This window comes from Amblyomma americanum, chromosome 1 (assembly GCF_052857255.1).
Source record: "Amblyomma americanum isolate KBUSLIRL-KWMA chromosome 1, ASM5285725v1, whole genome shotgun sequence".
Taxonomy (NCBI): domain Eukaryota; kingdom Metazoa; phylum Arthropoda; class Arachnida; order Ixodida; family Ixodidae; genus Amblyomma; species Amblyomma americanum.
The window spans coordinates 102,016,337-102,043,921 of record NC_135497.1 but is presented as its reverse complement, the minus strand read 5'-3'; the positions used below and the strand labels follow the sequence as shown (position 1 = coordinate 102,043,921).

General features: G+C 45.8%; 1 long non-coding RNA gene across 2 annotated transcripts; it reads left to right on the top strand.

The window, feature by feature from the left end:
* The first annotated feature begins 11,893 nt into the window (after nucleotides 1-11,893).
* LOC144134622 (uncharacterized) lies at nucleotides 11,894-16,526 on the top strand. Of its 2 annotated transcripts, XR_013315179.1 has the most exons (4): nucleotides 11,894-12,092; nucleotides 12,500-12,570; nucleotides 16,130-16,236; nucleotides 16,365-16,526. It is a non-coding gene; the product is annotated as an uncharacterized LOC144134622 (long non-coding RNA). The 2 variants fall into 2 exon arrangements; XR_013315177.1 differs by lacking the exon at nucleotides 11,894-12,092 and having other exon boundaries at nucleotides 12,450-12,570.
* Nucleotides 16,527-27,585: the final 11,059 nt, after the last annotated feature.

Genomic DNA, 27,585 nt, shown 5'->3' with positions numbered 1-27,585 from the left:
CGACTCCGTTTGATGTTTCCACGGTCACCATTCTCGTCCACAAGACTTAGTATCGATGTCCATCATTATTTTGATGCCATCCCACGCAAACGATTTCCTGATGGGCGGTATGAGAGAGCGCGGGGTGGTCAAGGACCAGATTTGTGACGTGCTGATATCACTCTCTTCGGTTTCCGTCGCCTGAGCAGTTTCTGCTAGCGTTTTGCTTGTTTCATTTGCCGCCCATATTCTCGCTAAATGCCCTGCCCGTACACACTTGTAATATTTGAGCTTGATTAGTCGACAAGCATTGGTCTTGTTACCAAGCTTACCGACACATTTGCATTGTTGCACGCCTTGCAACTTCGCGCGCGATTCGTATTGACCAGAGAGTTTAGCAATCTTGTTTGCTCTTGGTCCGTAACAATAGCTTGCGAATCGCATTCAGCGCTCTCTTCGGCAAGGGCAAGAGCCTCGGCTTCCAAGATTCAGATCTTTCTTCGCTAGCAGCTGCTTCGACACATTCTTGGATCTGACGCCGCACACAATACGCTCCCTTATCATTCTGTCCAGCATAGTTCCTAAATTGCAGTTGTGTGCCGTCTGCCGTATTGTCACTATGAATGCATGTACAGATTCCCCTTCTTGCTGGCAGCGATGGAAGAACTAGAAACTTTCAAAAACTTCATTCGGTACCAGGTCGTAGTAGCTATTTAACGTCTGCACAACTTCTTTGTAGGTCGGGGCGTTAGGCATTCGCGGGACTACCTTTCCGTCCAAAATTTCTATTGTCCTTGTTCCAAGCGCAGCTACCAGCAGGGCTATTTCCTTAGAAGCGTCCTTTACATCATTCGCTTCGAAATAGTCTTCAACCTTGACTAGGTACGCCTGCCACTTATCTTTTTCGTCCTCAAATTCCGATAGTCTGTGTGCCATGGTCGGTGGTGGGCTCCTTGTGCTTGCCTTCCTTGCTGCAGTAGAATCCTAGTCGCCACTTTTACGGTACTATCGGCCAAAGGCCAGCAGCGACGCGATGAAATTTAGGGCGATTCACAGAGCAAAAAGACGACGCTTTATTTGCAGCTCAGAAATATATATTGAAAAGAAAAGAGAGAAAGAAGGAAAGAGGAACCATCGACGCATGCGCGGAGAGGCGCACGAGGCCACGATTAGGTTATCTGTAGCAGATAGAAAAGAAGTATAAACAGGAGTCGTCATTCATGACTATAGCACGGCAATCATTCAGAGTCACTGTGGCGCAAGACAGTTGCCTAACCTCTCGTGTCGTAGGGGATTCCTGATACAGTGTCGTGTCAAAGGCACACTGAGGACCAACTGAAGTTGGACTGTATCTACAGCTTACGGCATTCTGAAAAAGAAGGTGCTATTGTGACTGAAAACTGGACTTTTATGAGCTTCAAAGGGTCAAACAATGAATCACAGGTGCCTCTACCATCCGAATTCGCAATCAAACAGCGGTGCGTCACAAGTTTTGCAGTCAGATCCCTGAGGCTTGGCTACAACGCCAAGCCCTTCCAGTCTATGATCCCTGAGTAATTTTCGATCTTGACCACCATAGCCAGAAAATCCATAGAATTGATTTTTACTCTGTAGAAATGTTGCATGAATGAGTGCTCAGTTTCCCTTCAAGACGCGTGTGCGAAAAACCACTTCATATTCACAGAGAAGCGCAAGCGCACACAATTTGTGTGCGGGAAGGGCAGACCCTCAGCAGAAGCGGACATCGGCCAACCGGTGCGGTGATTGGCATGCGCTGAGAACAGCATGCATCCAGCACCCGGAAGCGCCGGGTATCTCGGTGGGCGGCGAAACGTGTGTTACGTGGACATAGGCCCACCATCATCGAAACTTTATTCATCTCTAAAAGTTGTTTCCACATATATAATTCATTACATTAGTGGCATGAAGCAACTGTCAAATTAAAAAAAAAACGCGCCAGCAGTACGACGACCCCTTCTCAGTCGCAAGACAATAAAACACGACCTCTGTACTAATTAGGCGGTGACAGTTTGCGCCTTGCTGTCAGATAAGTTCGTGCTTTGCAGGGCACTAGTTACAGGTGCGCGGAAAAAAAATAATGGTCTTCTGAGGTGCGCTGCATGTGTCCTAAAAACGATGAAGTCAGCGACAGCAGCGGCTGCACAGGAAAACCAAAAAAAGCCCGCGTTCAGTGGCGTCTAACACAAAAACATGAGGAGTGTGCGTACGTGATATCGTACATAGAAAGTGCTGCTGGTCGTCGCCGTTAGTGCTCGTAAAAGGTGAGGATCGGGAGACCAGGAAGGGGTGGCGGTAATACGGAATAAATTTAACTGGGGAAGTGGGGCTAGTTGGTGTTTTGTACTTCAATGCTTATTGTAACCAAGTGAAAGACAAGGAACGAAGAAGGAAACAGGGAGAACGGTGCACGGAACCTCAACTCTGTTTTAGTGCAGGGACACGTCACATTTATAAGACACGTCACACTGACAGTGAAGTAACAGCGGTGGTCGGTGGCGACGCCGCCGGCGCGACTCGCGCCGTTTTTGGTTGCTGACCAAAACAGCATACTTGAGCCGAACGAGAAAAATTGCTCAGAAAATTACGCAGCCTTGAATAAACGCCCTGGTCCTGGAAAGAACAGTAAGTTATCACATTGGGCTGATGTGATAGCGTCAGACGTTAGTCCGCACCCTGGTGATAAACGCGCAGCTTCGCTCGCTCAGTGTCGAAAATGATACGATGTCTCTTGACCATAACAATCGAAGGAGCCTATATTCGGATTGAGGGCTTCTATGTGGATTTCATGGCAGTTATAAACAGCTGCGATCTGATCCGTGCTATGCCTGGATTACCCCACTGCAGGAATGCAGGCGTGGTCTGCCGCTATGTAGTCATGTGTAGACAGCAAGCATTCTCACTAAACAAACACTTAGGGGCTCGTTTCGTTACGTAAGTAGAGAGCAGTAGCGTGGCAAAAACAGTGACGATGCATCTACGCCATGTCCTCATCTCTACCTCAGAAGAAAAGGAGTATCAGCCTTTTCTTCTACCCGGGGTTGTGACACGTTCCATGCGAGGCCGGTCAGGCGTACGTAAGGAACAAGGACGGCAGGGTGCGAACGGGCGCAGACATTTATCGCACATGACGTGGGAGCCAAACACGCAGCACACTATCACAGAAGAAAAGGGGAAATACGGACACTGCAAGCCCGTGCGAGCGTGGACCCGAGTACGAGCTAAGGTGCCCACACTGTAGCGGTTAAAGCATCCCCCTCGCATCCGGCTGGATGCTGGGTTCGATCTCCCGCACCGCCGAATACTCACCAAGTTTCAAATGGTTAAAAGATTTCCCATTTCATTTCATTCATTTCATTTATTGAACCCTCATGAACAAAGGCATTAAAGAGGGGAGCGGTTATAAAACAAAATTCATAAATAGATATAATGCATATTACAGAACAAATATTATAATCCTCCTGTTATACAACTTTAGCTAGTGCAGAACGAAAACGCTGGTTATCAATTATGTCGACGATATCTGAGGGAAGCCGGTTCCATTCACGTGATGTACGAGGCAAGAAAGACTGCAATGCCGTTTTAGTGTTCCATGTTTCAATGCCAACTTTGTGTCGATGATCAATGCGATTTGACACGTATCTGGGGGCACGAAATGAGGGAATCGCGTGCAGTGAGGTGATGGTATAGCTTATGAAAAAGGCTCAAACGAATTGTCTGCCGGCGGGATGCTAAAAAGGGTAAAGATTAGCTTTCATGCTTGTTACACTTGAGGTAGGGTTTAAGTTTGACAGGATAAAACGAGCAGCTTTATTTTGAACCAGCTCAAGCAAAGTTGTCAGTTTTTCAGATGCGGATCCCATATCGCTGCGGCATATTCCAAATTAGAAGGTATTAGTGTTCTATAGAACAATAATTTGAAAGAAGATGAAGTTTTGGAAAAGTTACGGCGCACGTAGCCCAACACGCGGATAGCTTTGTTAGTAATGTACTGAATATGGCGCATCCAGTCAAGGTCAGCGGAAATATGAACACCCAGCTATTTATATGAAGTAGCCGCTTCTAAGGAAACGTTATTTAGGTAGTACACAGGCGGAAAGTTGGAGCTTCCTGATATTTGCATAATTTTGCACTCATTAGTATTAAGTTTCATAAGCCTTTCATTACTCCAAAGAGAAATGTTATAGAGATCACGCTGGAGAATGTTAGCATCATCGCGGTACTTTATATCGCGGAAAACAACACAGTCGTCAGCAAACAAAAGAATGTTAGATGATAAAATAGAAGGGAGATAACTGATGTAAATAAGAAATAAAAGGGGCCCAAGCACTGACCCTTACGCGCCCGGGTAAACTTCGCTGAAAGGTGAATTAAAATTATTAGCGTAAACGAACTGCGATCGGTTAAGAAGAAAGTATTCAATCCATTTCAGAACATAGTAGTCGATATTCAGTCGGGTTAGTTTTAAAAATAATAAACGGTGACATACCTTGTCGAATGCTTTCGAGTAATCTTGGAAAATGAAGTCAGCTTCTGATGCGCGATCTAAAATATGGTGAAGTTTGATGGTGAAGCTGGCAAGTTGGTTTTCTCAAGACAATGACCTCCGAAATCCATGCTGTGCGGGTGTAAAAAACGAATTATACTCGAGAAAGTTCACAACGTTACTGAAGATGACATGTTCTGATAGTTTGCAACAAGTACTATTGAACGAGATGTGGCCATAATTTGTTGGGGATGTTCTATTTCTTGATTTGAATAATGGAACCACCTTCCTTACTTTCCATTGTGTTGGCAGAACGGAACTATCGAGAGTCTTCTGAAAAATCTTTGTTAGCATTAAGGAACTGTATACAATAGTATTTTTTTTAAAACTTAGCATGAATGGAGTCAGAACCAGGCGATGAATGAAATTGTAGGACATCAATAAGTTTAGCAGCGCCAGATTAATCGATTTCAATTTGAGGCATAGTTGGGAAATTATACCGGTGTGGAAGAGGATGTTTGGTGTTTGATGAGCGCGAGAAGTTCTGAACAAAAGTTTCGTTAAGTTCTGATGCGCATAACTGAGCCGTAATAGGGTCACCTGGTCAGTTAATAGATTCTTCGGTATGCGGGTTGATGACGCGCCAAAATTTTTTAATGTTGGTAGATAGCATGGATGGTAAAGTGATAGAAAGTTATCTTTTGCTTGCTTAAGCGCAGTTATATAGGCATCAGCGGAAGTCTTGTATGCGTCCCAGCGAGCGTTACATGGTTTTAATTCAGGCTGTAAGATATCTGCGCCTTTTTCTGTTAGAGAGGCGTCTTATATGGGCGGTATACCATGAGGCCTGAGGATTAGAAGTGATGGTGCGTCTTTGAACATATTTCTGAGTTCGTGAACTTTGGCCGTGAACATATCCCAGTTAGTTTGCACAGAGCGATCATCAAGGTTTCCGAAGAAGTTTTGAGTAAAAACTGATAATTCATTGTTAATGGCATCGAAATCTGCTCTGATATAATCTAGTATGGTCTTTTTTCTTTCTAGCACGTTTAGGACAGGCAGTGTTAATGTTGAAAATGAGCAAAGAGCTGCGTTGACAGAGATTTTGGTAGCGTTAGTGACTAATTCGGTAAGTGAAAAAACGGAGCATAAATATCAAGACAATCACTGTCATCCGATGAAACTTGAGACAGGGTGGGAGGCTGGGTAATCCAAGAAATGGTCGGAAAGTTAAAATCACCTAGTAAAAAGAAGGAAGCCGATGGAAATCTTGTGTGTATTATGTTAAAGGGGCCCCGAAACACATTTTCAGTGCAATGTTTCGCCTGTAGGTGGCTTATAATGAGTTATAGGGGTGCTATTAGCATCGGTCGTACCGCGTATACTGTGTTTTCAAATGTATTAATTAGCTTGCGAAAACTAATTTGAAGATGAAGTGTATCCCTGCTAAAGTGGCTGCACATTGCTCTTCAGAAAAACCTCGCCATCCACGTAAATACGTGCTCTATTTGAAGAAAACTGCATCCTCGCCTTCTGAAGAAGCTCCGGACGTCCTCCCACCGTCTGAGGCCTCCTGGGAACCATGCATGAGTGCAGCTGAGCTGGCACTGACGCTAGGCTTAGTGCCTCCGCTGCCACGCTGGCGGAGGTAGCTCTGCCGGCGTCTCTCGTGGGAGCACCTTCCACGCAGTCGACACCTGATCCGCGGCGCCAGGTCCAATTTTGCGCTCCCGGTTCATCAGCAGATGCACCCCTCCTGCCTTCCCGAAATGCCGGACTGCTTGTGAGTGATCTGCCACCAGGGCACATGGCCATCAACTCTACACCACCGGTTGGGCCTCACCCCGCACGGCATAATGAACAGGGCATTCCAATGGACTTATCGGCATCTCTATCCGTGAAAAAGTGCCCTCGCGCAATTCATAAGCGTCCCTCAAACGACAGCCAACCGATTCCATCTTCGGCAAGTGATGGATCGCAAGACAAGAGTAGTTGTCTCACGATCGAGAATCGGTGCAGCCTGCACACGGATCGTCTTCTTACAAAGTGACCATTAAATCACTGGCCAACAAAAGCCTCACGGATATGCCCAACAAGATTTTACAAGCTAACTTGGACTCGTGCCTCGGAATCAAAGGTTTTCGGAGCTTCATAGCCAGGACAAAGTCCAACACCATTGCAGTGTGGCTTCCGACTCTGACTGCCCTAGAACGGCTGCAAACGCTCACCAGTATTTCACTGACGAGCGAAATCTCAGTGCCAGTACAAGTGTATTTAGTTGAAGGTTCCGACTTGCAGCGCTGCGTCGTCTACAACGTCGATATCACCGATGATCAAACTGCACTCCAGCGTGAGCAGTACTGTCCCACGCACCGTGTCATCCAGGCCCGACGCATGGGAAAGGGGCGCTCTTGCATAGTCACCTTGCAAGGCCCTCCGACACTACCAGCCCGTCTGTACTATTATGGCTGTATTTTACGGTCTCGGCCATATAAACCGAGTGCGGTATATTGCTATAACTGCTTCCGTACTGGACATATGCGAAAATCGTGCTCCTTCACTGCTGCCGATGAAAGTACATCGGAAGGGAAAGTGGCTTATCGATGCGGCCTTTGTAAATCCGACGACTACGAGATAACATCTCCAGGCTGTCCGACAAAACTAAAGGGAACACAACAGGCTCGTCGTCGAATTACTAAGCATTGCCAATAGAAGACACTATAACTTCATTGCAGACATCCAATCGGTTCGCAAGCTCTCCAGTGGGATGACGATAAGTGGCAGGAGCTCCCTGGGCACACCTCGCATGAACCTTCAGCTCAGCAGCCTTCTAACGGTACTGTGCGAAAAGAACGCCTCCGAAAACAGTCAACAAAGCAACGCAGTGTGCCTGAACTACCGAAGGACGATATGGCCGCAGTCGATGAACAAATCGCAGGCCTTTTAGCGGAGGTCACCAGGCTGCTCAACACCGTGAACTGCTCGCTCGACGTAGACTGGCAGCAGAATCATCCGCCACATCTATCAATGGCGCAGCAACATCGCCTTCCTACCGCCCACCAGTGTCATTTCCTGCCGCTTCTTCCCAGATTACCGCAGTGCCACTGGACAACTCTGCGACTTCTTTGCTCCGGTTTATTGTCAACCAGTTGTCCAACCTGACGTCCGTGATTCTACAGCGTTTGGGCTAGTAACTAGATATGGCAAGCTCCATTCGTGCTGGTGTGCTGCAGTGGAACTGCAGAGGTATTTCCACGAAGGTGGGAGAGCTCAAGACCCGACTACAAATTCACAAGCTCGAGGTATGGGCCATGCTGCTACAGGAAACAAACGCCTTGCCATCGATTCCAGGCTTCAGTGTTTACATGTCTCCTTCAATTATAGACCGTCGTGTACAAACTGCAGCTCCGTCGGGAAAGGCGGCGGTGTATGTGGACTGACGTTTTCCGCATGTACGCCTTGCTCTCGAAAAGTGGTGCACGTCGTATCAAGAGGTAGAGGCAGTGGCTGCAAAACTTAAGAAGGGTACCGTTTTGGTGGTTTCATTTTACGTTAGACCAGTCGGTGGTGCTTCCTCCCGTATTAATCTTGGCTGGTTAACAAGTGTCCGTCGGCAGTATCCCGGGTGTCCGATTTTAGTCGGGGGCGACTTTAACGCCCCTCACCAACATTGGGGGTACCCCACTTCAAGCCCTCGTAGCAGGCGTGTACGGGACGCCTTCACGGATGCCCAATTTGTACTGCTCAACCATCCTGGGACAGCAACACGGCCAGTGCGTCAAACTCGCAGTGCTTCCTATGCTCCAGACTTGACGTGGTGGTCGAGTCCGGGTACTCCCTCCTGGCATATGGAGCCAGACTGCTGGGGAAGTGATCATCACCCTATCATTATCGGTCTTCACACCTCACATTTCCGAACTTTACACTTTAAAAAAATTCCGTACCTATAACGTAGACTATGTACGTTTTAAATACAGAACCACTTCTGCTTTCAATGAAACGTAGGGAATGACCGTATATTCAGTCCAGTATTGAAGGAAACGTCCGTGTTCCTCTTTAGTCGTTGCAGGGAAAAATACTAAACATTCAATTTAAGGGATCAAAACTTAACACGACAGGACGGTTGACCCCATCGACTATGTGTTGCACCAACCGCACTAATAACTTGCTTAAAGGCAGCAAAAACAGAAGATGCTTATGATGTGACGCCACTTTTACACGAAGAACTGCTGGCCCGCGGACTATAGGCATCACATGACGTCCGATTTTTTATTTGTCTGGTTTACTCTTAGCCAACAATGTCCGCAAACTAGCATGGCGAACGACCGTGAGCATGTCTAATGTGATTAGCACAATGAAGAGCCGAGGAAGGATGATAACGCATTACGTTGCTTCAAGGTTGAGTGATTGGTACAAATTGTGAGCAACGTTAAATAACAAAGGCCTTAATTTGCTATAATGTTAAAAGCTGGCTTGATGAAAATATTTTTCGCTACATTGCTAGCTAGATAATAGAGTAACATTTAATAAAAATGTTACTGCAACATTTGCTTTCTGTGAGAAATGCTGCGTAATGAGGTCAACTGTTAGAAAACATTTAGACACAGACAATGGTTGGACAACTTCTCGAAAGTGAAATTGAACACCAGCTGAAAGTACATTGCAAACATGATGAAAGTGCACAAGTTGAAAGCCGAATTTTCATCTGCCATTTGATAAGGAAATAAACAACTGAGTAAACCAAAAGCATGGGCAAACAAATCTGTGAATGCAGTGCAATGTAGCAGTTACATCTTTGCTACACAACCATTAATCAAAAACACCAACTCCGTCATGGATAACAAAAGCACCGACACAACAGCATATTGCTCAATGCAATGTTTAATTTAGTAGGTACCTATTGCCGCCCATTCATGCCTGCTCTTCCTGCAGATAAATGAAACGCCACCAAAAAGCAGCGAGCAGCCATAATTGCTGCAGTGACAAGGAGGATGTGCACCATCGATGCTGTTCCCCCATCCTGAGTAGGAAATAATAGCAGTTTTTTTCTGGAAATACTCTGAAAGCACGAATTTTCTATCCATCGTTTACTTAGCTTGCACTGACACGACCCATTGTGTACTCGGTACCTTTGACAAACAAAGGGCCAGCCGATAGGCACACAAGACTGTAGAACCTTGCTAACTTGCAAAAAATCGATGCACAGAAAGAAAAAGCTGACAAAAAAATGAGGAATTCCTTATTTGCACTTTTTATACAATACTAAGAATGTGGCTAAGATATGGCATGAACATTGTTTTTTTCTGTTCACTTACAAACTTTCCAGCCTGTGCTAGCATATTACTGTGATGTAAATAATGAAGCATGCCAGACTGTACAATATGCTGTAACACTTATGAAATACTCCCCTTCAAGGCTACCGCATGCCTCTTACATGCGGTAAAGTTTAAATCTGCCAAACTAGCTAGTCTGCAAGATGAGACGCCAAGCCTGTGACATCTGGCGATGTGTACCTCCCATGTAATTATAGTGATTGGAGATGCTCCTTTTTGATGGCATTTCAGTTGCTGGGTGTGGAAGGACCAGATATGAAGGGCAACAACTAGACACCAATTTTTTAAGCAACATCACAATAAGCAATGTGCCTTAGCTTTCCTTCTGTCCAAAAAGGAGTTTCATTTTCTATGTTCTGTGTTCACATAACTGCTTGCATGTGCACATTTGGCTTGCTGGGAGGTGCTTTCCTCTGTTAAACTACAGTTTTAACTCTGGCCTCAGTCTTTTCAGCCTTCTTAATTTCTTGCTAGCGTTCACCTTAAATCGCGTACAAACTCACGCAGATCTCCACTTTTCTACGTTTCCAGCTGTCACATCTTCTCTGCCTTCGTCATGTCCACCACTGCATCCAATGCCTTCAAGTCTGCTGTGTATAATCATTTTAATTAATCTGCCTACACATGTATTTATGTTAGTCGATCTCCTCTCTTCGATGCCAATTGGCCCTGAGAGTAAATAAGTGAAATGGTAGTCTAATCTAGGTCTGAGCAATCACGCATTATGTTGAGTTTATTTTACCACGTTGGCCAGTAGAGAGTGGAAAGAAAAAAAGCTGCTAAGTGGAGCTCGACATGCCTCTCGTACCTACACTGGAAAGCAGCAGACACCAAGGCATACGTAATCACTAACGACAACAGAACATGACAAGTGTGAAGTAATTCAGTAACGTTCGTCGCATTTACCACAGTGCATACTCGCTGCTCAGTAATTTATTACCTCATTAGACATTCTTCAAAGAGAGTGTACAATTATGTGTTTTGTTTGAACATGGCACCACAGTACAATGACAATCATTAACCTTGTGCCAACACAACATAAAATAAACTTCTGCCCAGTAAATGCATTGCTTACAGTGCCACCACGGCACCTGTTTTGAAAATAAGCTCAAAATAATAGTGACATTAAATTTGAGCAGACGGTAATTCCCCCACCCCCTCCCTAAAAAAATGAAAAAGGGTGCTCTTCCGACGGTACGTTTGTACTCTGTAATATTTGCGAGTCCAACTACGTGTGAAATTAAGATATAAATAATTAACGCCAAAGCATTCGGTTGAATGCGAGGCGCCAGGGCGCGGGCAAACAGTAATCGTCTTCAGGTATCCACTGGTGCCACGCCCTGAGGGCCACTGCTCGGCGAATACCATTCATGGCCACGTTCACATCCAACAAGCTTGTCACAAACATCACACAGGTGATGATGCAGCAGCAGTTCATCATTGCTGTTGGCCAGTGCTGAATTTTTTGGCGTGGTAAACGGAATCATCCACCGAAACGCGCGCCGACTGTTACTCGCCAGATTCTTGCAGTCCCACGAGGGAGAGCAGCTTTTCCGTCGGCTTCAAGTCTCCTCTTTCGTGCAGGGCCACTGGCATTGTAACCCACATTCTGCATGATCGTTTTACTACGCACCGATGCCGCACGGGACAGCGAGCTGTTGTATGTACACTCCAATGCAGCGTTCCGGCCACACACATACACACACACATACTAAAGACACACAACGCGCAGGACGCACGCAGCGAACACGGAAGAACAAAAACCCATTCCATAGCGCCTGTTCACTCAACTCCACACTGCGCTAACTGCGCACATGTTTCCGACTGCGGGCTCGGCTAGCGCTTCGACTTCGCCATGGCTAGCCATGGCCAAGCTGCGCTGCCGCTGGTGGTAATAACGTTCATGGAACGAAAAGAAAAAACAATATATCAAACGATTCAGGTTGTCAGCTAAAAAAGCTACCGAAAATTAAATACATCTTACATGTGTTTGCCGTTGTGCGCCTTTGCGACATCAGCGACGTGAGCTTGAGCGTGAATACGCGAATGTCGCTATGAATTTCCCGTGTAGCTCCGTAAATTGCAAATGGCGTGGCTGCGCCGCTAACTTTTAGACATGCTTGCAGAGGTAGTCGGTGCGAACAGTTGGAAGTTCAATCGACTGGAATTGCTCAAGGAAAGTCAGCGGCACTGCATTTTTATTGTTTCTGTGCATTGCGAGTGACTTTGGCGGCAGCCACTCGGCAACGTCTCCGGTTTGGCGAACTTGCGAGAAGGTGAGCCTTTTGTTCTCAAATTTTGAAAGCGGTTTTTGGTTTGTATTGTAACCCTGCGTCTCGTCGCATGTTATGTTCACGATAACATCAGTACAACGTGCATGCGCTTTCTGTCTCTATTTAGAGTAATATTGGTCGATCAGCGTAAACTTTTGGATTCAATTAAGCACGAACTGTCCACGTTGGTACTGCGTGTCGAATGTGTTTTGAGATGATTCTGAGCGGGAGATGGTGTTCTGATAATTTGTGTACTACCAGATATAGTCTAGAGATTTGAAACCGTTTATCACACTGAAACAAATTTGGAAAACTGTTTTGTGTTCATGCATCTGCTGTCCTTAAACTTGACATTTCGGCAATCATTCGCATGGCTCCTTTGGATCTGGAAAATTGACTACTGTTGCTAGGGGTGCCTGGTAGCAGAGCTCCTGGGGACGCCCAGTGGGTCATTTGTTTGTCCAAGTGCCCAGTACCAAAGGTACCATTCCTGACATTTTTTCCCAGTCCGTTAACCTCATATTCCTTGCAAAGATTACAGTATGTAATCAGGTAGTAAAAAAATCGGTAACTTCTGCATATTTCAGAACAGTTCAGAGAAATGCACATGCAGCATCAGTATTCGCTCGGTAGAATTTCTGAGACCTGGATTCATTTCTTCTAGGACTGTGGCAAGCAGTAGGTCAACTGTACATAAATTTATTTTCCTCTGGTGCAAAGTAAAGAGCGCAAACGTCCTAAGACAAGTCTCTAGTCTGTTTCATTCTCACTGCATTTGGCCAAAGCATAATATGAAATGCTGTATGTTTTATGCCCTAGTTTCCTTTACTTTGAGCAGTAGATATTGACAGTGAATAGCAAGGCAACTCCACTCGCTGACGGTTTTGCCTTCGGCAGCAAAACAGGGAATACCTTACCCCATGTGTTATCTCGACAGACTCAAAACTGCGATGGACAGCTGCGTCCACAGCTGCTATCACCTCCCAAGTGCATGCGCTCGTAAGACACATAAAAACTCTGGATTGCCATTAACATAGCCTTGCTCATTGCAGTTGCCGATAAACACCTCATAAGTGGTACTATTATGCACTCTTTTCTTTGGCACTATGTATGAGCTTCTGTTCTCGCACTTTCTAGAAATAATGCATGCAGTTTTGAAGTGCGAAAAGGGAATTTACGTGTAACTATATTGTCATGCCAGTATGTTACAGCCAAATTGTACATTGATGTCAGTGCTGGTGGTTTCTTTTCATTATTTTAGGAGAATGTTATAATTTTTCCTATAACAAATAATAGCCCTCACTAATTAGCTGATTTTGTCATGTCCAGTATTCTGATATGCTAAGCCACCAAAGCATGATTCAGAATGTTGTCAGAACTAAAGGCACTGAGTCTTTCGTGTCAGTAAAAAATGTGCTTTATACCCCTGTCACATGGCATTCCTCGAAGGCCTTTCCAGCAACGGCACCATTTTTCACCAAAGGAGCGAAAGCTTAAAGGAGCAGCGATGCAGCTACACGGTGCAGCCCAAAGGTGAAAGTCGTTCAGGCTTAGCACCCGCTGCTATACTCGAGGTGGCTGAAGTGAGTGTTCTAAAATTAAAGTGGTGTATTCTGTTCATTCGTTGAGCTTTGACAATTTTTTTATTCTGATTGCTTCCTTAAAAGTACTGCAACAGCTACTCTCATCAGCAGGAGCAGGTTTTGTACGTGTATTGCCTTGGCCACCATGGGCGCTCGGTGTTGCCGCAACACTTTCACTGTCTTGAAATCTGAACATAAAACATAAACACCCGTACAAAAACCAAAGCCAGACACACCTTTCGTATTTGAAAAAAATGTTTTGAAACATTATTAGCTTATCTATTTTTTTATTGCTTTTACTTTTTGACTTTGGATGGTACTGCGATCACAGCTTCTCGAATGCCGCGTCTTCGGGCTCCGAAGGTCTCGGTTGAGCGCCTTCGCCTCCAAGGTCCTTAGCGACAAAGGCGCAACATTTGTACCGGGTAGCTGCACTCCTTACGCCTTTGGATATGATTCTCAAAGGCCTTTGCGGTGCCCGTGTGACAGGGGTATTAGTGTGGTATGGCTGCTTGAACACCTGTCCCTGGTATCTCACAAACTGAATAAGGAAGGGAAAAGCCTCAGGGTGCTTGCCGACGTTTCGACAAGAGGACTTGTCTTTGTCTGGCAAAGTGTTCATCATTTGTGGGGTTTAAATAAGGTTTTCACTTCGAGGCGAAAGGCCTGTTGTGTGGGACGAGGGTGCGATATGGGAAAGGCGCTACGATGGGGAGCGTGAACCTTGACCAGGCATGATAGCTGCTAAAGAAGATTAACTGGTTGACCTGCAAAACTGTGAAAACAAAAAAGCCCAATTCAGTAGAAACGAATTTCGGGGTATGGAGTGTGGATAGTGGGCTTGAATGGCTTTATGTCCAGCCGCAACAGGTGGCTTGGTATGGCTGGCTGCCTTTTCCGGAAAAACTAGGATAAAGGAATTAAGCAGCATGGCAGAATAAAATACCAGGAGGGGGGGGGGGGGGCAAAATAATTTGAAGGAAAAAGAGAAATGAGTGCAGGTTCGGAGAAAAGGCAAAAAGAAGGGGGAGGGGGAGGAGTATGGCAGCCAAGGTTCCGAGAAGTGATGCCAGGAGGTGCAGGGCGTAAGGTTAAAGTATAACGATAAATTAAAGAAAGCAGGAAAGGAGGGGGAAATTATGGGTTGGGAAACCTCTGACCATGTGCAAGGCCTTTTCAAATAATGATGCAAATTCCGGAATGTACAGAGCTGGCCACAATTAGTGCAAACATGTGAGCGCATGGCCGCACTCTTTAGAGGTCCACTGTGTGCGGCGCAGCCACTCATCGCTGCAAAATGGCGCAAGAGGAGATGCACCTGGATGTGGTGCTTCGTGTCATGTTACACTTCGATGTGTGGCAATGTCAGACACAGTGGCCCAAAGAGCACAGCCATGTGCTCGCGTGTTCGCACTAAGAGTGAACAACCCTGCACTTGATTCTAAATTTCCTCTGCATATGTTGACCCCCAGACGAAAACAAGTTGTCTTGTCGAAACGGCAAGCACCCTGATATTTTTCCTTCCCTTGTTCACTTTTTGAGTGTCAAGAAACCATCTGCCTACTCTCTCTGTACCATGCACTCCACATCTTGTACGGATATCTTTGTATGTATACACCAGTGATAAATCATGAAGGAAATCAAGGGATTTGTATTTGTATTGCTTAACACTTACTTTAAAGCTATATCATGAGGGTACAGTTGAAAATGTGCTACGAGGGCTTGGTTGTGTGTCGTGACTGGTTTCTCTTTATCAGGGCTACTTGACAGCCACCATGAAACGCAGGCTTTTGAAGTCGTTCCTCAAATAAAAGAGCGTTTCCACTGTTACAATGGAAATGTTATTTGCTAAAAACTTCAATCATTGCAGTTCAGGGATTGATAATTTTCAAATAACTAACCTGAAGTTCAAAACCTGCAGAAGGAACTATGTAACTTCTTTCCTGCCTTAAAAACCCAGTACTTATTTGCCAGTTTCAGCAAGCAGAGGTCTGTTTCATGGCACATACTTTCCACTACCTTGCATGAAAAGTGTGCAGTACAGGCGCTCCATAAAACTAGGGGCATAGTATACTGCATGTATGCAACTACTTTGGCGTTAGAGCATGCATAGCATGGTCTTAAAGTTATTCTTTTCATTTGCAACTGGTTCATAAAAGGCCTATTCTGGCAAAAGGCATTTAGCAAAATTATCTTCCTCTGAATGCTTCTAAGGATAACTTTAGTTCATTCAGGAAAATATATATTGACAATATCTCTTAAAGGCATGATTGTCCATATTAGCTCTTGTTACCTCACAGTATTTAGTTTTGTGCCTCCAGCATCACTGACTTGCATCATATGTTAAATTGAGTAGTAAAAAGCTCGCTGTTAGTTTAAACCACAACTCATGATGGGGCTGTGCACTTTTTGTTGTGTTACATGAAATATACTTATGTATGAAACAATTTCTTTCAGCTGCACCTCACATGATTCAAATTCCACCAGAAGAAAGGCTGCAACACAACATTGCTCACTAACTGTTGCTTTCCCAGCACATAACATGCCATAACAGCACATAGCAGGTAAGATGTGAACAAAACAGTGCATGTATATGTTCCACACATGCATTTTGTGTACTACCAACACTATGATATGATTAACTATGTCATGTAAGAGAGAGCACACAAATCATTTTTTGTATATATTGCAGCATGGTTATTTCAAGTTTTAAACTGGCCATTGAAACGACCCATTGTATCACCGCTGGTTACCCGGTGGCACTGGGGATCGAACTCCGCACCTCCTGCTTGCGAGGCAGATGCTCGGACCACTAGGCCACTCCTGCGGTCCCCCCACTGATGTTGCTTACACCAGGTGCTGGTAAAGCCCCGGTATGTATGTTATATGCATTTTAGAAAACCATTCACTTCCAAAGTACCATTTCATCTTTATAGCAAAACCACAGTTCGCCTAGCTAGACAAACCTGCTGCATACAAGCCAGCAGAAGGGTTGCACGTACATGCTTCGTTAGGAAAACATAAAAATCAAGCAGAGCCTGCCCTTCATGGTGCATTATACCCTGATTTTGAGCAATGATCAAGATAGGCAGATGGTCATTTCATTGAACACTTGCATGATACGTTCGTAGAATCTAAAAGACAAGTACTATTGCAAAATCTACAAACAGTGTTTATTCTCAGAGAAAACATATCATGAAAAAAGTGTTGAATTAGTTATGGTGTACCTTGTATGGGGAAAGGGGCTCCCACTTTGTGAAAGGCTTAATTTTGGAATAACGACAGCGTTTAGACTAGTTGGGTTACCATGTTTAGATAGTGGATGTGCTCAAAAAGACACTGGAAGTAAGCGCACTGTGTGGAAATCTCTTTCTGTATCCTTGTCTTTTTGAGCGCTTTCACGATCTAAACTTAATTTTTCAAGAGAGCAAGGAAAACAAATATTGAAATTCTGATAATGAAGGATAAAAGATCATGTTTCATTGTGTTGCTTAAAGTGTACATTGTATCGCTATTGCTGTATTGCAGCACTTCTGTCGTGGCCTTGCATTGCAGCCTCTTGACATTTGTTTATATAATAGGGAGTCCTTTTTTTCATTCGATTGCAACACTTTAGGAGTTACTACAGAGTTGCGTGGTAGCGAACTCCCAGATTAACGGTTTGCATTATTACGCGAGCATAACTTGCTAAGTGTTTCACTGCAGTCTTGTTACTAGAACAACCTCTTGAAAGTATTCAGCCTGGTGGTCATTGAGGGTTACTGTTCACATATCAAAATGCCGGATCAGCTGTATACTCTTTACAGCTACCCGAACTATGGTACATTTCATGACATGCTGGCTGAAGAGTGCTGGAGCACCAGACTGGGGATTTGGATGAAACAATTTTCAAATGTGTGCTCGGTATCACGCTGTTTTGTTCCAGTTGCGGAGAGGTTTTCTTTTCATATTTGTTCTGTCAAACATTTAAATTTTGGGCAATATGTTGTTGCCTTTATCTTGTGTTCTCTTTGTTGTTGATGTTTAGTATTTTTGGCACAGGCACTCCACTCTATTACTTTTCAGTATATTTTAAAATTTGTAGGGCACGTCATGAAGAATAAAACTTCTACTTGAATAATCTGCATGTGTTTATGTTCTCATTGTTGATATAAAAACTTAGTTGAGACAGCTTGTATTTTAGCTCTGGCTAGAATTTTTAGGAGAGCCTCAGTAACATAATCACATGACCAACACAAACTCGGTATTATTGTTTGTGCAATGAAAAACAGTTTTAAAATAGTTATTAACAGCTGTCAGTGTAGGACTGGCCTAAAATGTTTTGTGCTCTATGTAGCTCTTCTCTGAGGCAGGATTAATTCATCTGCACCTGCAGCCTGATACCGCCAAGATACCAATTCTTGGGTGAACTTATAATTTTTTTTCACTGAGCAAACTTGCATCATCTTGAAGCATGGAACTTGAGCTGATTCTTAACAGCTCTAGTGTAGCGAATTTCATTATCCTCATTGCTTAGTTTACATTCACCTCAGGACAATGGCCTTTTCCAGTTTAATTATCTGTGTCTTGCACCAGCTACATGACACACTATCAGAAATCACCTAATCTTATCTAGTGAGCTTATAATCAGCTATCTCCTGCTATATTTTCCTTAGGGTGAAATTCATTTTGTTGCGATACAATGCACAAGCTGTTTCCTGGCGTGGTGCTCAGCTTATCTGGAATGAAATGCTTGGGAAATGGGTCTCTGATTTCACCTTGAGTAGACGAAATTAACTTGTGCTAAGGTACTCTTTGGCCACAGATGCCCTTGTGCCATTAAAATCCATCAAATTCTTTCTGTTGCCCTAAGATACCATTGGTGATTCATTCTCTGCATTGTATGCCCTGGCGAGATCCATTTTCTTCTTTTAATTTCTGCCAGAATATTAACAACTTCCTTGTTCATCCCTGTTATGGTTTCACTCGGTCAGTTGTTCTATTAATAATTATAATCACTTTATTGAAAACATATATTGGGCTAAATGGCATCAAGTTTTCCACTCTGCACAATGATATATATGTTTGGTCTTGTATGTCATTACTTGTGTGGTAATGTTTATTTTGTGCTCACTGTCTAAACAACCTTATTTGCCTATGATATCCTAAGCCCTTCTATACCTATTTTCCTTCCCCCTGGCTGTTTCTCTTTTCAGTCATTCCTCCTCTTTCCTTTACACCGGCCATTGGTCACAAGGCTGCTGTGGGAACGACAGTCAGCACTGGGCCCTTTTTGTTCATGGAACCTGCACTGCTACTATTAACACTAATAGTACGTTTTCAGTATTTTTGTGATACTGCATTTATTGTTATTTATGAAGTAGTTGGCTAAGGCAATGGTAGCAGTGTTGGATATTGCAATATATTATGCATATATCTCACTTGCAATATATCAATGTGTTCACTATTACACTACCCTCTATTTCTTTCAGTTCAGTTATTTGGCTATAGATATATTGTGCTGCTTTCCTAGTTTAGTCCACTCAAACTAAAACTTTGCTCTTTGTGTCACAGGTAGAATCTACAATGATTGCTGCTCTGTGTCTTATAAGCAGGAGGCAGTGTTCAATGGAGCCATGAACTTTCCTTGGAATTGAAAAGCCTTTGCCGTATTATGCGCTGAACCACGAGTGTGAAGAGGAAAATGTCATGCCTTGGATTTCTGCAGAGGTGAGCCATTGCGGTGAATACACCAGCGCGAAAGACAGGGATGAGAAAGGAGACAAGACAGGTGCTGACTCGCGACTAAAGTTTAATGGCGTGAACAGGGAATATATAAAAAGCCAAGCAATACCATAAACCACGTAGTTACAGATAAGCATACAGGACAACATGAGTCAAAAATCGCCCTCAACATTTCCCTGATCGAGGTAGTCCAACTCATTGTGTGTTAACACGATAGACAAAACACACATTCTTCACGGAGTCATAAGAAGTGTCTAGCCTCAAGATTGGATGGACGATAAATTCGGCAAGCGTCTCCCACCTTTTTCAGATCTTACCAATGTTCCTTGCTCGCTAAGTTGTGCATTTAGTACTATGTACAGAAAGGCACCTGCACTGAATTGCATCTGGCCCCCATCCTGAGCTACTTTCTATTTGCACAAAATGATAAGCAACTGTAAAGACTTTCATGCGCACAGTGCCGCCCGGGAAAGCGCATTTTGTCTGCTTCTTTCTGGACCTGTGGTTTTTACTGTTTACTGTTATGAGAAATGAATTTTGGGCAATAAATTATAACGGGTTGGTTCTCGGTGAATGGCTTTTGAAAGCTTCTACGAAGCCGATTGTTCAATAGCGGATGGTTGAAATGTATTTGTGAAATTTATATTTGGTGTTGTGTGACCACTAAATGAGGATTTTTTTATGCTTTTCAGATGGATCCGATAGCAATGTGCAGATGTACAATGTGTGTAGTTTGCCATGAAAATAAAACGTATGTACTTGTACTCACCCAAACACTTACCACTCTTTCATTCTAAGCTGCATTCTTTGTACGTATGCACTACATAATATGCGTAAAGGAAAGCCTTGTACATAATACTTATTTCTTCGGCACCTGGACGGCTATATCTGCAGTGAACATTGCGGGCAGAAGCTATATGAAGACGCATGTTCATGTACTACAGAAAGTACATAATTACAATACAGATAATTTCCGCTCTAGATGAAATGACTTCCGAGTGAACGGAGGACGTATGCATACACATTGCGGAAACTTCAATAAGAACAAAACATAAGCATTCGTTGTGAAAAAACGATTTAGGACTCGTGCATAGCATGGCGTAACTTTCCGTTACCAAGAATGTGACAGTCGTCATACGGAGTCTCTGTTTCTGACATTTAGTCCGTACCTCATGTTGGGGAAAACCCTCCGGCACCGCATTACCAGCGGGTTTCTCTGTACTGCGGAGCATTTTTTTTAAAGTGTACGCTACAAATGTTCTGTGATCAACTGGGACAGTTTTCGCTCCTGTATGGACAATCTCTCCTCAGATTCTTCGCCAATCCTCGTTGAGCGCAAACAGCGCTCAACAGTGCTACAACTACTACCTGGACTGATGTTGGTCGGCCGACACCAGACCTCGGCCTTCTTAACTTGTGGGCGGCACGCCGTCAAGCCGAGCTGGCTGCTACGAGAGACCCTACTTCGTCGCAGGCACGTACGCGATTGCACTATCTTACAGCTAAGGCACGCAAATATGAACGCGAGCTCTCGCGGCAGCAGTGGCATGCGTGGTGTGAACAATTTTCTGCAAAATCCTCGAATGCCTCTCTCTGGCGAACATTCCGTACAATGAAACGCGGTCGCCGTTCGACTGACGCAGCGTCAACCGCATGCTTCGCGGCTAACTTGTCGCCAGATGATTTTGCCAAAGAAACAGCGCGAAAGTTTTTCCCAAATTATGATGCTGTGCCTTCTTCATCCGCTAGTTTAAATATGACAGGCATCCTAGCGAATGTATATCAAATGCCGTCTGACGTCGACGTAGATGGAATTGCGTGCCCATTCTCAATGCCTGAGTTGCTGGCTGCAATAGATGATGCGAAACGGAAATCAGCACCCGGCCCGGACAATATTCAGTGCGATGTGTACAAGAACCTGAGCAGCTCTGCACTCGCTCAACTACTTGACACCATAAACAAAGTATGGTTGGATGGCGTAGTGCCCGAGAGCTGTAAATCCGCTGTCGTGATTCCTATCCCGAAACCAGGAAAGCCCCCGACGGATCTTGCCAACTTGCGACCTATCTCGTTAACTACTACGCTGTGCATGCTGGGGGAAAAATGCTAGCCACACGATTGTCATGGTGGCTAGAGCAGCACGGTTTTTATCACCCAGCACAAATCGGCTTTCGTCCATATATTGGTACAGAGGACGGGTTGGCTGTCTTAGCATCTGCAGTTATGTCATCTACTCCCAGCCCAATGTGCGTACTGTTTTAGCAATGGACGTTGAAAAGGCATATGACAACATCAGTCATGCAGGCATTCTGAACTCCATTGACATGCTTCATCTCCCTCTGAGAGTGCGCAGTTTTGTCCAATTATTTTTGGAAGGCAGAAAATTTGCAATACGCCTCAGCGGCGAAGCGGTCCGATCATTTGTTCCTCTATGCGGCGTGCCCGAGGGATCAGTATTGTGGCCGACGTTATTTAATATTGCTTTCATCCCGCTGGCTAGGCGCGTACATGACATCCGTGACAAAATTTCTTCAGTACGCTGACGACATCACGGTGTGGAGTACTCACCAAGATCTCCGTACTCAGGAGGCTGCCCTTCAATCTGCCTTGGATGTTACCTGTAATTACGCATCATCCATCGGACTTCAGCTATCCGTACATAAAACAACAAACACGTCAGTCGCCAACCGCTGGGGACGCCGTAAGCTGGCTGCAAGTCCAATCCGTCTGTGTCTATCAGGCACCCCACTACCGGAAAGTCCGAGTGTAAAAATCCTTGGCTTAATGATTCACCAATCAGGATCAGCGACTGCATGGCTTTCTCAGGCAAAAAGGCAAGCTATTCAGACTTTGGGTTTGATTAGAAGAATTGCCCCTAAAACTGGTGGCGCAGGCTCGTTCGTTGCACGGTGAGGGCAGTTCTGCAGCCACGTATTGTTTATCAAGCCCAGTTTCAACATCTTACAAGAGCTCAATGGGATCGCCTTGAAGCCGTGACCGAGAGGCTATGAGGACCATTACGTGCCTTCCACGCATTACACCGGTCATAGCTTTACAAGAGAATGCCCAGCTCATACCATTGAGAAGAGAAGAAAGGGAATTTTAATGAAAGAAAGGCGGAGAGGTCGGCCGGTGGTAACAGGGCCCTGGCCTGCTACTCCACACAGGGGAAAGGGAAGAGGAGGAAAAGGAAAGTGTGAATGAAGGCTGATGATGGCATAATACAATTAGTTTCACGGGTGATGTCTATGCACACGCACACACACACACACACAACACTGGCTGGCGCTCGCATCGCGGTTACTGGACACACATAAAACTCAAAACTGGTGTCTGCAACACAACACCGACACATGTCATTAACCATGTAGGTTGTGCACAGGCGGTCACAAACGAGTATGCAGGCCTGTTTCACACAAAAAGTTGAGCAGGGCTTTTGTCACACGCCACCAATCAGAACGTCTCGTCCTTGCGCCCAGAAGAGTTTCCTCAGAGAGAGGGCGAGAGTCCAGGTTTTTCACGGTCGCCTCCAATGTTGTTCTTTCAGAAGTATACTTCGGGCACACGCAAAGAAGGTGTCCAATAGTCTCTGGTGTGTTGCACTGTGCGCAATTTGGGTTACTTTCGATGCCGATCTTGTGAAGATAGTGTTTGGTGTAGGCAACGCCAAGCCGTAGCCGGTGGAGTAAAGTCCCATGACGTCGCACCACCACAGATGGGAAATGTAATCGTGAGCCAGCGTCAAGCTTACACACGCGGTCCTGTTGATGACTCGGATCATGCCAGTGCGACTGCATTGCCGCCTGCATTAAATGCGTTAACAAGGCTCCAATGTCTGATCTTGAAAAGGCTATCTCAATGAAAGCACCATCACTATGTGCCATCCGAGCCTCGGCGTCAGCACGCTCGTTTCCCGCTATGCCGCAATGGCTCGGTATCCATTGAAACTTTATGATATGGCCGCGGTGGAAAGCCTCGGCTAACAAAAGCACAATCTGTTGAACCAGCTGCTCGCATGCTCTTGGTTTTAGATAAGTTTGTACGACCTGTAATGCCGATCTCGAGTCGCAGAATATAGTCCATTGCTGCGCTGGCTGGTGACCAATATAAAGGACGGCTTCTCGTATGGCGGCCAATTCGGTTGCCGTAGAGGACGTTTTGTGCATGAGCCTGAAACGGTGACATAAGGCATTTCCTGGCACTATCACCGCTGCTGCTGAAGAAGTGGTCGTAACGGATCCGTCCACGAAAACATGCTGGGTGTTAGTATACATAGATGTAATGTATGACAGCGCCAGCTGTTTCAGTCCGACTGTTGGAATGTGCGTTTTCTTTGTTATCCCTGGGATTGTTGTCCGTATAGATGGTTTTGGTACTGCCCAAAGTGGCACCTCCGCAATCTGGTGTGGCGCGTAGTTCGAAGGCAGCGCATTGCGCTGCATCCAAAGGGCTCTGGAAAAGGCTGCATCTGGACGCACCGCACTAATGTTAGTCAGGGGGTGATGACGATGCCTGGTCAGATGCCGCAAATGCACACGAAGTGGCTCCTGTTGAAAATAAATTCGTGCTGGGCAGGCGCGGGCCTCATAAAATGTGCCCCATGTAGAAGTTTTACATGGCAAACCCAAGCATACTCTTAAAGCACGAGCCTGCGCGCTTTCAAGCACACGCAGGCCTGATAGTCTGACCCCCGAGAGAACGGGAGCACTGTATCTGAGAAGGCCGACTACCAGCGCCTGGTACACGTGTAGTAAAGATCGCTCAGAGGGACCCCAACATTTTCCTGCCATACACCGCACAATGCTTGCAAAGCTGTCGAGCTTTTTCTTGAGCACAGAAATGTGCTTCGTCCAGGACAGGTCACGGTCTATCGTAACACCTAAGAATTTGTGATGTGTTACGTATGAAACAATTTGCCCGTCGATTGTGACCGGATACCACGCCATTATCTTGCGTGTGAAAGCCAATGTTACGCTTTTAGTTGGCGAAAGTTCAAGCCCCTGACGGCGCAAGTACGCAGACGTAATGGACACCGAACGCTGCAATCTTGCTTGCACTTGGGGGCGCGTGACACTTGATGTCCAGATGCAAATATCGTCTGCGTAGGCGGATATTGAAACAGTCTTCGGTAGTTGTTTGAAAAGGCCAATGAGCACGAGATTGAACAACGTTGGACTGAGCACTCCTCCCTGAGGAACACCACAAGCAACATGATGATCTGCTGTGTCACCTTCAAGAGTCTCCATGTAGACTGTCCGGGTTGTCAAATAGCTTGCAATCCAATTGTGTAGACGTCCGCCTATACCACATTCTTCGAGTGCATTTAGTACTGCATCATGCTGAACATTATCGAATGCGCCCTTTATGTCGAGGAAAAGAGCAGCAGTCAACCTGTGACGGCGTTTTTCATGTTCTACCGTTGACACGAGATCAATTACACTGTCGATGGCAGACCGGCCTTTGCGGAAACCCGTCATTGTGGAAGGGTATAGCCCATGTTTTTCAAGGAACCATTCTAGACGGGTTAGCACCATACGCTCCATCGTCTTGCCAATACAACTTGCCAGAGCTACTGGTCTGTAGGATGTTAATGTGAGTGGCGATTTCCCTGGTTTGAGCAAGGCCACAATGCGGCTTCTTTTCCACTGCTGTGGTACAGTGGCAGAGGCCCAAGAGTGGTTGAACAATGTTAAGAGGGCTTCCATTACCTGTGGGCCTAGATGACGAAGCGCATTGTATGTTATTCCATCAGGTCCTGGGGATGAAGGATGCGTGCAAGCAGAAAGAGCTGCTTTCAGTTCTTGAATTGTGTAGGGGATGTCCAGTCGATCGTCCATCGTGGGGGGAGTACATCGATGCTGCCGAGGTAAAGAAGCGCTTCCGGCAATTCTCGAGCAGAAATCCTCCGCCACCTCTAGTTCTTGCCGTCTATCATGAAGTGCCAATGCATGGAAAGGGTGTTTCTGCTGGGGAAATGTCGGCAGTGCTCGAACAACGTGCCAGATTGTGGAGAGTGGTTTGCGGGGATCCAATCTGCTGCAAAATGACCGCCACCGTTGTTTGCCTAGGTTCTCCAAATAGCGCTGTATTTGCTTCTGGGCACGTCGAGAGGCCCGGAGATCCGAGACATCCTTTGTCCTCCGGTATTTTCTTTCTGCGCGCCGACGAATCGCCCGAAGCTGCGCGTAGATCACATCCACTGGTGCTGTGGAATTTGGCGCTGAGATATTGCGTGTTGCATCGTGCATGGCCGAAATAATACGCTGTTCCACATCTGTTGGATCAGCGAGTTTCCCACAGGTTTTTTCTAGAACAATGCGGGAAGCACTCCAGTCGGTGCAACGTATTTTGGCATTTGGAAGACGGTGAAACCACCGTAGCTGCACATACGTCGGTATGTGGTCACTTCCATAACTTTCAATATCAGCACACCACGTTGCGAACGATGACAGGCGCCTGGATACAAATGCAAGGTCCAGGCAGCTGCTGTAGGTAGTCCCGCGTAGAAATGTCGGCGTGCCATCATTGAGCAAAACGAGACCTGCATTGTTCATGAACGTGGCGATATCCCGTCCTCGAACGTTCGTAACGGCGCTTCCCCAGCCGTGGTGATGCGCATTGAAATCTCCTACTATTATATGGGGTTCCGAAACGCTGTCAAGTAGCGATTGTAGTCATAGGGCATCAAATCGACCCCTTGGTGGTATGTAGCCACCTATAATAGAGATTGTGCGCCCATTCAAAGTCACAGTGATTGCTACATACTCGTTGCTACTGCCCCCAGGAATTTGATGCCGAACGTAAGTGAGGTCACGACGGACGCATAGTAGTACCTTGCTCAAATGCCCAGCCGCTTCAGAGAGGAAACTTTCATAACCGGACAGTCGAAAAGGAGATGTGATATTAGGCTCACATATTACAAGCACCGGAAATCGGTATTTGAAGATCCTCTGCCTGAGATCTGCTAGGCGGCCTCGCAGACCTCGAGCATTCCATTGTAATACTGCCGATCGAGAGATTCTCTCCTGCAGTGAGGGTGCTGACGACGGTAGAGCCATAATTTTGACTGCTATTAAAGGGTGGCAAGCACCGGTTCAATAGCGTCTAAAATTTGGACAGCAGCCTTAGCAATTGGCGTGTCCACTCCAGCAATTATCAGCCGTAAGGTGCCTATCAGCTGTTTCAGCATCGCCCTGATTTGATCATCTGTTGTCGACACCGGCGGACGCACAGGCGGACGTGTCACAGAGCTTACAGTACGCGATGGTAGAAGTGGCCACTCTGCGGGGTCCTCCTGGGGGGTTGTCAGTCTTGGCTCTTGCGGAGCTGGAGGCAGTGGCTTTTGCGCGGCAGAGCGGTCTCGGTCCTCCTGATGTGTTGACACGTCATTTACTGAGCTCAATTTCTTCTGCCGACTTCGTGTCCTCCTCCTGGAGCGACGTACTGCGATTGCTGCTTCTCGGTGAGTAGAATGGTCTCTCACCAGTCTATCGTACTCCACGCATGCACTTAGGACTTATGCAACCTGACACTCTATTCTTCAGCCGCCAAAGCCAGTTCTTCCTCCATGGAAGTTTGTACAGCTCAGCGAAAACAAGCCAACAGATAATCGCCGGCCAACATCTGCTCATTCGGCATCGTTTCTTCGCCATAAATTTGAGGAGCAAGATGCTTGCCTGCCTGAAGGATCCTCTGTTGTCAACGTAGACGCAAGCATGCAAGACAGCAAAGCAACAACAGCTATATACTGCACTTAATCAAACCTCTTGGTTTCAGCTTACGGAACCTCCTTCATCCTTTTGTGCTGAGCTCGTTGCAGTTCAAGAAGCACTCTGCTCCGTGGCCGACATAACTATGCTCCCTGCGGCCCACGTTGTCATCCGTACTGACGCCCTTCAAATTGTCCGGTTGCTACGACGTGTTAGCCGCTGTCCAACAATATGTCAGGACATCCACCGGCTCGCGGCACGCATCCCGCAGCAAGTACGTATTGAGTGTGTCCCACGGGATCTGCTGACCTATCAAATCCAGGCAGATTTAGCGACTCGCCTTGCGAATACAAACTCATCATCGCCTCGGCTCCTTCATTTGGACAATTATACCCTCCTTTCATCAAAAAAGGAACTCCTCCGGCGCCACACACGTGCTCTCATCCCTCCGTGTGCGGTAACCCTCCTTCGCGGTCTTAC